At 35.7% G+C, this 12,715-nt stretch overlaps 1 protein-coding gene across 1 annotated transcript in view; it reads right to left on the minus strand.

Annotated features, from left to right (window-relative positions):
* Nucleotides 1–9,388, minus strand: part of b3galt1 (Beta-1,3-galactosyltransferase 1) — a 45,118-nt gene extending 35,730 nt beyond the window's left edge. The window contains exon 1 of the mRNA XM_015370457.1: nt 9,280–9,388. The gene's annotated coding sequence lies outside the window, so the exon portion shown is untranslated. The remainder of the gene's footprint in view (nt 1–9,279) is intronic.
* Nucleotides 9,389–12,715: the final 3,327 nt, after the last annotated feature.

The raw sequence follows: 12,715 nt of genomic DNA on the forward strand, positions 1-12,715 counted from the left end.
ATTGTCTTCTAGTGAGAAAATGAACCAGTACTTTCAGCATATTAAGATAATAACCCTTAAAGACAGTGATCTTTCTCAAGTTGGTGTGAAATTTTCAACTGGTATGAATAAATGTGACAAAATTCCCACCACTTTGCCGTGTTTGCTTTCACACAGTGATGTCTTTAAGACCAGTGAATATATCTTCATTCGGGTGGAACAGAATGTTTTTGAGGGTAGTGTTGCACTGATCCAGTAGATCGGTGCATCCATCGGTATGGACTGTTAAGCTAAAGACTCCTAAGCTAAACAAAACGTGACTTAACTAGTCATGCTTTTTTTATATTGGAGAGCTTTGGCTATTTGTCACATTTGTGTAATCTGCAATTTTTGTAGTTCTTTTTCATAAGGCTGCAATTCAAATTGACAAGAATCATCCATGTGGGTTTCTGTCGGCTGTAAGGATTCTACACAGCAGCCTGGAGTTCCTTTCCCACCAATGATTGTGTTTTAACTGTTGACCATATGAAAGATGAGGGGATCGCAGCTGGAACCAGAAGCTAGGAGTTACAATTTGTAGTATTCAGATTGAGGTATTGATTGGTCAGGATGAAAAGCACATTATTTATCCCCTTTTGCCATTCTATTTACAACAAACTCCAGGAAGCTTCACAAAATATTTGCAGGGCTGGATTTTCTGATCAAACTGGATTTAATAAAATATTGTAAGCTCCACAAGGTATTTTGAAAGTCTGTAACTTTCTTTCTCTTCCTCTTATTCTGCCATTTAAATTTGGATCTTTTACTTGACATCCCCTATTCCTGCCTTTGATATGCAGGAACCCTGCATGCATTAACACTTCAAGCAATTTGCTTAAGGGCTCAGATAAACTGTTTTATCTAACAGGAACTGTCATTTTCTAGTACACATGCAGTCTTTCAAATAAAATGAAAAAAGGGACTCTTAATGGACCATACTAACACAGGAAAAACCTTTATTTAAAAAAAAATGTCTTATTGTATATTTGCCCAAAATAAAAAGAACTGTCTGTAATCTTATCAAGCTTATAATATGTTTCACACATATAATCCTGCCATCTTACAAAAAAAAAAACCTTCATTAGTAGCTTCACTATAGTATGTCTCCTGAATGGTAACGGCTACTGCATATAAAGTTTCTTATGACAATGTTCTGAATTAATCACTGCAACATAGGGGTTGTAGGATGACTTGCCAGTGAAATTGGTTAATGTACCTTTTAAAATTATTGTTAATCATGCATAATTTTGCTGTCTGCATCAATCTCATAGGTATACCTCAATACAGTATGTAGACTGTTAATAAGAAGGAGACCTTTGCCTTAATGGCATCACTCAATGAACTGACTGATGAAGCCATTAATGTCTCTAGCTCATGTCTGGAAATTACTTCAAACTGTTTCGACTGAGGTAAACTAGGGGACATATCTAGTGAGGCACTGGTTTCTTCAGGTAGTTACAAAGAGTTTTTCTTAATCAATGACCAAACACAATGCATTAACCAGTGTGTGATCAAGTTTACCAAAGAAATATTAACACAGAATTTCATTCAATATTCCCCACCAACCATGGTTCTTTCAGTCCAAAATAGTGCGATCGGTGCATTGCTTTTATTCTTTTTTTTACCTTAAGGACTGATGTAAAAGCAGTTCTTAATAATTAACTCAGATACAGTCACAACTGCATATAAGATTGATTCTCTTTGAACAGACACTATGTAAGTTTTTACTGAAAAATATCTTTGAAATAGCTGTTTTATTTTACCCTATACAACTAAAACATTGTTTGATGAGCAGAGTGATGAATCAATGGTTCACAGCAAATTAATCTATAAGCCTGTAGCCTTTTTTTCAGAATTTACTTTGTTCTGTGGATATGACATCAAGAACATACAGGTTAAAGGATCCAACCTGGCAAAAAATAGATTTTTTTTTGGAAACTCAGAAGTGACTGGCATCAGTGTCAACGCAGTCACCAATGGTAACTCCACATTAGGGGAAAAAAGTAAAACAGAAAAACTTGTCAAGTAGGAGCGCCAACTACAAGAACGACAAGTAGAGTTCTGTGTATTTGACCACAGGGGTCGATATCATTAGAAGATTCCCTAATGCCACTTAAATGCACAATAATTAAAACTCAGATTTCCAAGTGTAGGGACTAAAGCTTTATTTGCCATAAAGTTTATTTATGTTTATTCATGTTGACGGAGCTTTTTAATAAACTAAAAATAATTAAGAAAGGCAATATCTGTTACCAGAAATAAACTTAATCCTTTGCAACAATCACCTTATTCTCATATTTCATTCCACCTGTACACAAATGATACTTTACTGAAACGTAAAGCTACCTGGAGAAAGATATATTGATGAATAAATCCAAAGCATTACATTTAATTAGGGTTATCAATCACTGCCAATCACATGTACTGGCTGTTATGTTTTTTGATATAGGTATAAACTAGAACTGACTACTGACTACAACTGATACTGTAAGCTACAATTGACTATGCTCTGTAAAAAATGCAATCATAAAACAAAAACACAAAACACTTGCAGCTACAATGCAGCATGTATTTGGTCAAAAGGAAAAATTAAAACTTGTTAAAAGGTTAAATTTAACCAATTGAAAACAGTTATACATATACATGCCAACCTGCCCCTAACAAAAGGACAATAACAAAAAGGTCCCCGAACCCCTAAACAAAAAGAACAACCAAAAAAAAAAAGAAAAAGCAAACAAAGGCCAATGGGAAAAAAAAACACATCAACAGACACAACTAAAGAACTGAAGAAAAAGACAACTGCAGGGCAGGCAAATGAGGAGCTAAATTTGAGGATGAGCGGGCAAGTACGGGTGGTTTGTTCACAAAACAGACAGCTTCTTCTTCTACTACAAAAGAGCTTCCGGAAAACAAGACAGTTCTGCAGTTTACTAGTTAAAATGGCTTGTGCAGACTAGGGATCACACTTTCTGGACTTTTTTGTAAGAAAAATTTTTGTTCAAACAGATATTCAAGTATTCTGGGATTTCTCAGAAGGTACAGTTCATTGGCACTTTGAGTAAAATGAACACATTCTTTTTTTTCCAAAAATATTGACAATACAAATTATCTTTAACTCCTGAAAATCCTGTTGTTATCTTTTTCATTACAGAACGAGTAAACCTTATGAATATAAACATTAAAGCAGCTATAATTCCATGCATATTACATGCAGGAGTAAATAAAAACTCAGATTAATCAACTCTGTAATGAATATTGGTCTTTTGCAGCACTGAGTGGAGGAACAATGATTAATCCGAGTCCCATTTGGCTTTTCTGTTGAGGGTGAGGCAGGTAACTGTGTAGGGGTTGCCTGGATAGGGAAAGTTGATTAAAATGATGTAGTTTAGAATACACAGCTTTTTTTAATACACAACAAACAGTTGTTTGTCTGAATTTTTATACATTTACTAGTAAATGCAGCTTATGATCTGTCAAACTGAATAAACTGGATCAATGAATTAATACTTTCATGTCAATCAGCAGCATAACCTATTTATTTGCAAACATCATTACAATCCTTCAGTCTGTTGTGGTTACACTTGCAATATTTTCCCATCTGCTGGCCTTGAAGTGAATGTTTGCAACTGCACATAATTGGGGAAATCTGTACAATAAATTCTATACAGACATAAAAAAAAAATAGTAGGAACAAAATTGTTGCAAAGAAACTGAACGGATTGCACTGCTTTATATACTCCCCAAATCCCCCCAACCTAGTTTCTTATCTATCTCCAGTGATCCATTTGACAGGTGCACTCAGCTACTCCAGGATCCAAACAACAGGGACAAAGACATTACTATAAATTCTTTATTTATAGAGTCAAGATCTACATCCAATTAAATTATAATTTTGCTTTTTAATAAGTAATCAATAAAAGCAAAATGTGTGAAAAGAAAAGTGCAGGTAAATGTGTAGTTGTGGCTTTTTTTCTAAACTTGAAGGTCACATTCTATCAAGGATTTGTCCAGGACATTTTTTCAAAGTAAATTTCACTGGCAAGTCACCAGGGAAATCAATTCACACTGCAAAGAGACCCTTTTCACAATCATTCTTCAAATAAGGTACTTTTAAACCACACATAGAATGGACTTATCACAAAGTACTTGATTGCAAAATTCACCATAACTTCGGACAATATTGATGTGGAAGGTAGGATTATATATATATAAAAAAATAGTATAGTTTTTTTTATTTTTTTTTATTAACAAAGTCAAAAGCAGTTATTTAAAAAAAAGAAAAGTATTCCTCTCATTGTTAAGGGAAAATCCCTGCATCATGATTCTCATGTAAAATCAGGAGGATTATGGACATGTCTTTTGGCAAAACAACAAATCATAATTAGCATAAAAACAAAGGTGGGTCATCAAATGTGTGATCACCTAAAAATCATACTTTATCATGTAAGAATAAAATCAATTAAAACCTTCCAGATAGTGTTTTTTTTTTTGTGTGTGTGTGTGTGTGTTTGTGCTCATTGTGTAAACGAGAAAAGCCCACAATTATTCACTCTGGTTTGTCTCAGCTGATGCCAATACTAGAAGTGCTCTAACATTAGCCCATCTTGCTATAACCACTCCTGTCTCTATTTCACCAAAAGGTGTGATTCCAACAATCAGCTCCTCACCTGCAAGTTGGTAAGTGCTCTTACTTATTAATTTTTTTCCCTAAGAGATCTGAAAACTATGGTAATACTACATTTACCTAAGTGTGCATACACCGAAGTCAACTTCTTGTGCATGATGTTGTGAGATAAAAATAAATGGGTATGGAAAGACGTCTGAATGAGCTCTGTTAATTTTTTTTCTCCTAAATATAATTAACATGAATTCAAAGTCAATTTCAGAAGTATTGTATTTGTGAAATGCCAGGTTATGAGCCCTTTACTACCAACACTGTGCAGCCGTTGGCACTGAGGACCCTAGACCTGTAACTTCCAGGCTTAAGGAAGCTACTGGTAACAATGTACTGTTAAAAAAGGAAACAGCCTCAGTCCGTATTTTGTAATCTGACAGCACCATAGATGATAGACCCCATTTACCCCTCTACAGTAGATCAAATACTACATCAGAGAATAAAACCTTTGTCTGATCAGATAAGTCTTATACTGTATATGTTTAACAATGTTTTGTTTACTTAACTCTATTTAAGGGACACTAAAAATGCCGTAAAGTTGTTCTCTGGGTCACATGACTCATTCAGTGATAGAGCTGACCCCCTCAAGTTACGAATGCATGTTTTGAGGAGAGCAGTATGTTCCAAGTGCAGTATATGGACCTGAAAAAACCTTTCATATTTCTCAACATACAAAGTTTTGGTTTAAACATGAAAAAAACCTCAGAAAATAAGACACCATAACACCTAAAAGAAACATATTGGTGATTCAATGCAGTACTATGAGTTTCACATCACTTATCCTAATTCATATGTACTATTCAAGACCTAGAACACAGTAAAGGGTCATGATCTTTTCCCCTTTGTCTGGTCTGATTACTCATTCTATTTACCTGTTTATCTCTGCCCAGTTCTCATTACCGCTCATCTGAACCACCTGCTTTAGCCTTCATTTAACCAGCCTTCAGGCCAGTCATCAGTGCCAGATTATTTGAGCCTTTGGTTAGAGTTCTGCAGATTACCTGTGTTTTCTGATTGCCTGATCCTGATCTGTTCTGCCTCCAGACCTCTGAGCCTGCCTGTCCCCGTTCTGATCTGTTTACCTGAACTGTCTTTGGATGCCTTCTGAATTTCTGCCTGTCTGTGTACCAAACCTGAAACTGCTTCCCAACTCCGTTCTGGATTTCCCTTCGGCACCTCTTTGGACCTCTAATCTCCTGCCCCGGACTCCTGTACACATCCTCAACACAGACTTTGCCCTCTGGATTATCTTGCATTCCTTCGTCTGCTCGGTTCTGATCTCTTGCCTGTTCTCCGATCTTCGAGACATCAGCGTCTGGGACTCTTGTCTCGTCTTGTTGGCAGCCGACCGGCTAGACCACACCTCATCCTCTGGGCTTGTATAAACAACTCACTTTTTTTCTTTTATGCATTTTCTGATGCTATTCTTTTCAGTAATTCTGTGTTTCCATTTATGTGTTATCAAACAGCAGATAACCCCGACTTAAGGGAATTGTGTACGTTTATATCCCTTTTTTGTCTTTTCATACCCTCAATATTAGCGGAAAGAGCTATAGCTAATAATTCTGGCTCTCCTGAGATTTCTTCAATTTAAAATAGAGTTTATTATCTTTACTGTTCATCACCCAACTTCTCCTGTTGGAGGTAATTGTAAAATCCCTAATTGTTCAAAATAAATTGTATTTGGACTAAACTGATCTTTATCAGTTAAAAACTAATTGGACATTTCTCTAGATGTTTTTCATGCATACCTTTATCAAGGGTTTCCAGAGACTCGTTAAAAATTAAACAATGGCATTAGTGACGAATCTATAGGTGACGACTTTCTGGTGATGCGAACTTCAAGAAAAAAAAAAAAAAGCAAAACAAAATACAGCGAGTTCCTGGTGAGGTGCAATTCATCACCATTCAAGAATGTTTTATCAACTGCTGGGAATGGGAACTGGTTCAACAATTGAACTTCAGGTAGTGAGCTGACCATTTAGTTTAGAAGCTTTATACAATCTTAATGGAAGCTAAAATGCACTCGCCACAATCTGACAAACTGCCATAATGCCAACCAAACACTGATATACTATAAAACAAAAAGGAGAAAAAACATAAGCTAGTATTTTACTGTAACTTAAAAAAAAAGTATCATTAACAGCTGTAAGTAAAATCAACACACTAAAACAAAGGTCTAAGGGTGGCCCATGCCTGTGATAACAATGATATAAAATCAGATATTTGCATTTAGAGTATTAATCAAACCATGATATAGTTTTCGTCACTGTCTGACATTTAATCAAACTAAACATTGCCTGTATTAGGTCAGTCAGGATTACATAGCCTGTTTTATTTTCTAAATGCCAGAATAATGAGTGATTCCATTTTGTTTGAACTTCAAATTCTTAGGTTTACAAACATTTTACAAATATTTGGAGGAGTTGTTTTTTTGTACTATGTGACTTGTCTCAAATGTTTTCAGTGTTCTTCCAGGACTCCCTACAATTGTATGCTCCAATTTTGGTAAATTACTCCAAACAGGAAGAATGTGTATAGCCTATAAGTCAGGTTTATATTTAGGTTTTTAAGTGCCATGATTAAAGCAGTCAAATTTTTCTTTTTTTTTTGTTTCTTTTTTTTTTTTACAGTGATGTATGTTTTTGTGAAAAACACCAGTTCTTCTTTCGTTAAAAATAACACACCAGCACAACAACAATTTTAGAGCTAAATTATTGTGTTAAGTCTATAATAGCACATTCATCTCTGGTACACAGAACCCATATCCTATGTTAATTGTATGATGATATGATAGCTGGACATGTTTATGCTTGTGAGAATGAACCTGGCACCTTCAAGCAACTTGGGACTTATGGATAAACCAGATATGTTGGCTGTTTTCTTTTAGATATTATTTTCATGATGCAATGTCATTGAGGTTGTGTCATAAAAATAATCCACAGATAGGGCTCTAATTAAGTCATATGCTGCAAATCTACCAATGCTTAAAAACCAATTATCATCTTAGCTGTTAAGGAACATTTTCTTCAAAGTATATTTAGGTTTCTAAATTTAAAGAGAGTTAAACATTTCCAAATAAAAAAATAGCAATAAAAAATAAAGTTAATGCTAATTTAGTTTAGTCTATTGAATGAACAGCTAGGCAAAGGGATCATTGGTAGACAGCTCACAATTAATTGAAAATTCCTTCTGTTTTTGTGTAAATACAATACAATACAATGTATTTTTTCATGTAGATTATTTATAATAGTATGAATAATAGAATTGAGAGTTTCAAAATTAAACAGTGTTTATGAATTAATAAACCCTTTAAAAACAGGTAATAAAATCTGAGAGATCATTTTGACCCGACTAACTTTCTCCTTTTTCAGCAATACTTATTCAAAAAAATTAATTTAAAAATAAAATATACTAACATCCTCTTAATTAATTACAGATTGTAAGCCAAGTTCAACATGGCAGACAACACTGACTAAGCAGAGATGTTGTACCTTAAAGCAGGGATTAAGGATTTACACACAGTAGACGTGGAGAAAAGTGATTAGCATGAGCAGTAGCAGTAAGCACATACTAACATACATGCACGAAATCCTGGTGTGAACAAATGCTTTAGTAGCATACAGTTAATACATCCACATCTGCATTGACAAAGGCCAGCAAGTTCTTCTATTGCTGGATGTTAACCAGACACTTGCTCCGTGTTACAGTATTCTCTTTGTTTTGAATTGTATTAATCTCACAAGTGAAAGCCAACACATTGACAACAAGGTTCATAAAAGTTTAAAAACATAATATAGAATACAAATTGAAATAAAAAATTGCTTAAATGTGAAGTCCGATGTAATGCAACCTTTAGTCATATTTTCATAAACATCTTCTATATATCTCAAATTAGAGCATTATGCTTTTTTTCCCCCAAAGTCATCAAATAATAAATTTGCCTTCTGAATATTATATGTAAAAGAGAAAAGAATTGTTGCACTTGTCCCCCTAAGTCTAAACTTTTCCACGACAGACTCTTAACCAGTACAGCTGCCAGCACAGCACTGATTTTATTCTGTGGGGTTTAATAATAATCATTACTATAAGAAAAAGTTTTAACTTAGCACGTTTTGGATACAGGAAAAGGGCAAGATGTCCTTACTGCTCTTGTATTTTTTTTAAGTATGATATTTAACACCATGCAGCTCCTGTCCTTATCGCTCAGCTGGACAACCTCCGCAGATCTAACGGGGAGCGCAGAGGTGGCAGCCCTGCCAAATAGGACAGAGATCAGTGTGAGCTCACAGCGGATTGAGTCTAAGTAGCTGCATCTAAATACCCAGATGGGTATGACCCTAACGCACATAAGCAGAGATCAAAAGCGCCACAAAGGAGACGCCCGAAATGATGCGTCTGTGCGCAAAGAGACCAGGAAGGACACATGAGCAGAGGACGGATGGATAGATCCCCTCCACCCTGCAGAATTCTTTCAAAAGTAAGACCATCCCGCCTCACTGCAATCCAAGATACAAAAGCGCAAACAGCGCCTGAACACGCTGCATTGGAAAGGGTTTAAAAATAACCATCCTTGCTTCACCTACCTCACCCTGAGTCCTCATCCTACTCACACTGGTGTCGCTTCCGATACGTTTCTGCTCTGCTTCAGCATCCCCGGGCTTTGCTGCTGACAGAGGTGGTGGGGGACAGAATCATGACGTTGGTGCGCAAGGCTGACGCGCCGACCAATCAAAGTGTAATCCGATAAATTCCTCACCAATCCACTCAAGTGGAGAAAGTGAAGGGTGCGCTCGGCTGCAGTCATAGTAGCAAGGTAGATTGACGCTGTGTGAGAATTTATAGTCAGCCCATGCGAGCTGTTTTCAGTCACCATGCGCTTCAAATGTCACAGCCCCACTAAGAGAACATAGTGTTTGGTTATAATCATGGTTGATGAGAAAGTAACTATGTTTTTTTTTTTTTTAGAAGATGTGAAAAATGATGCAAAACAAAATATTAGTATATAATCTTATATATAATCATGACAATAAACAATAATAACAATAGACAGATTTGCAAAATAAATAAATTTAGTTTTACTGCTTTGGCCAATTTACCAGATTATGGAAAATGCATTTCAATATTTAAAGGACTTTTAAAGTTTCTAAAGAAGCTGACCAGCACCTTGACTTTTTACACTTTCTTATAGTTCTAATAGGAGTAGGACTATTTGTTGTTGCATTTTGCCAGTATTGTTAGGTTTCTGTATTCTGTCATGTTTTTCTTTTGAGTATCCAGTTTTACTTTTCTCCTTGTTTCCTAGTTTTTATGGCTTAATTCTTAGTTTATTGTGTTCTTTGGTTTTTTCTCAGTTACTGTCCTAGTCTTATTTCGGTTTATTTTCTTTTTAGAGTTTTGCTTTGCTCCTTGTTTTCTAGTGTTAGTGGTTTAATTTTTATTTAGTTGAGTTTTCTAGTTATTTCCAGTCTTCCAGGTTTTTCATTTTTTCCCCTCTGCTGCCCTCTTTTGTTCTTTTTCCCTAGCTCTTTTCCTCTCTTGCTCTGTGCACACCTGCTACCAGTTTGCTCATTAGCCCTCTCTTTGTTTCTGTCTCCTATTAATACTCTTGCTGTTTAGTTCCTTTTTGCTAGGTCCTCGTCTAACTCTGTCATACTTCCTCCTACTCGTCTCTCTGAGCCTCCCTCCTTGTGATTTTGATTCCCCTGATGTCACCATGGTTTTTTGGTATGTTTAGACTTGTCTTTTGATATTTTTTTTGATCTTTGGACTTTGGACTCCTGGTTTTACGTTTGTTTGGACTTTGTTTTCTTTTTGATTTTTTGATTCCTGGTTTCCCTGTTTATTTGGACTTTGGTTTTCATTTTGGTTATTTGGATAACCTGCCTGTTTTCAATTCCTATTTAAAATTCATCATTAAATCAACTAGAAATTCACCTCTGCCTTCCTGCCTCTGCTTTGGATCAACAATCCACTAACGAATCCTGCCAAGTATATTTTGTCTCTATTTTGTTGGAAACATACATTTAACTGTTTTTACAGTCCATGACTGTATCTGTTTGGTCTTCCTTTTCAGTGCACCAATCTAGGATTTCTTTAAAAATACACATAAATCTGGTGCATTGATAGAACCAGGGACTGATGAAAGGAAGCATTTGTCTTTCAGAATCACATCTTTTAGCCAGGTATAAAGTCAACGTTAAAACGTGAAAGTTTCCAACAAATTATTTTGCAGCTTTCTTTTTACAGATAAGTTTCATCTTTGTTTGTGTGTATTTCTTTTTGACATTTATGTATGCACTAGATGTCTACACTGAGTGTCAGTGTTTTTTGTTTTTTTTTTGTACAGGTTGTCATGAGCCCCTTTGTTTACTCACCGTGGGCTTTGTTGTGTGTGTGTGTGTGTGTGTGTGTGTGTGTGTGTTTTTTGTTTTTTTTTTTGCATTCATGCAATGTACTTTCAAACATCACTTACTCCTCCTTACTCATCACTAGCCACTTGGTTTATTACCTTCCCATTATTTATATTTTTTGCTTTACTTCTTGCAGAGTCAGAAACACTAAAATGTGATAACTATATATTGATCAAGGTATTTTGTATACATTAATATAGAGTGTGTATAGTGAAAGATGCAACTTCTTTGCAAAGGTTTATGATTTTCTGTTTAAATTTAATAAAGCATAATTAAATTTCTTTGTTTATTTAATCCTGCCATGATCCACAGATGTTTATGGTTTTGTACCTTTTTTTGTACTCACCTGGTTTCCATAATATCAATTAAGACTTTTTTGTATTTAGATTTCTGGTTTATGGACCATTGTTGCTGAAATCTTCTGTTTCTCTGCCCAGATTCGGTGTCCTTGTTGTTTCCCTCAGTTCAGTAACATTGTGGTTTCCTCAATATTCAAGTCTTTGCCTTGGCCCTTTTCCAACTTCACCAAATATGACAAATACCAAACCCTTACTTGTAACTACTGATAATTATATTATATTAACCTGTCTATCAAAGTGAGTGTTTGACACTTCCTACTTTTGTGTGTACTTGTCAAAGAAGGCATTACTAAAAAAAAAACCCAGAGTTAGGACCTTAAAATTAATAAAGTAGAATTGGAAACAGATATCTTAGTTATCAGGCTTCTCTCATGTGGAACCAACTACTGGTTTTAGTCTGTGAGGCAGACACCCTGTCTACTTTTAAGGGTAGGCTTAAAACTTTCCTTTTTGATAAAGCTTATAGTTAGAGTGGCTCAGGTTATCCTGAGCTATCTTTATAGTTATGCTGCTATAGGCTTAGACTGCTGGAGGACCCTTTTTCATTTCTGCTCCATTCTATCTTTATTCTCTCACTCTGCAGAATTTGTTTGTTCAATCTCTAGTGCAATGCTCTCTCTGCTTTTTCATCATAGTCATTTCATCTGGTCTGTTTCTGTTTGGCTGTCATGCCATCCTGGACAGAAATATCAGCTGTGCTGCTGCCATCAACCCCTCTGTGTATAGATATTCGAGATTGGCCTGTTTTTCAGTGTAGTCCTGTTTCTCTGACTGTGACTGGCTTGATGTGCTCTCTTCATCCTCTGACATGGGAGCTGTCTCAGAGCTCATCTGCCTGGCTGTGTGTTTCCTGGATGGGGCCACCTGTGCAGCTGGTTGACAGTTGACTTTTGTATCTCTGCTGCTTTCTGTATGTCTGCATCTGTCTCCTTGAACCCCTGTCAGCCTCTGCAGATGGCCACTCACACTGAGTCTGGTTCTGCTGGAGGTTTCTTACTTTTAAAAGGAAGTGTTTTCCCTCTCCACTGTTAGCTCAGTGCACAAATCTTTGAGTCAATAAATTGATGCCATCAACTGGTTTTCCTTAGAACATTTTGAATCAATTTGACTGTATAATTTGGTTGAATTGTAAAGTGCCTTGAGATGACATGTGTTGTGAATTGGTGCTATATAAATAAACTGAATTGAATTGAATTATGGGTAAATAGATCTAGACTTTTTTTTTTTTTTTTAAGGCAATCATACCTTTC

The sequence above is a fragment of the Cyprinodon variegatus genome, unplaced genomic scaffold (assembly GCF_000732505.1).
Source record: "Cyprinodon variegatus isolate N-32 unplaced genomic scaffold, C_variegatus-1.0 Scaffold46, whole genome shotgun sequence".
Classification (NCBI taxonomy): Eukaryota; Metazoa; Chordata; class Actinopteri; order Cyprinodontiformes; family Cyprinodontidae; genus Cyprinodon; species Cyprinodon variegatus.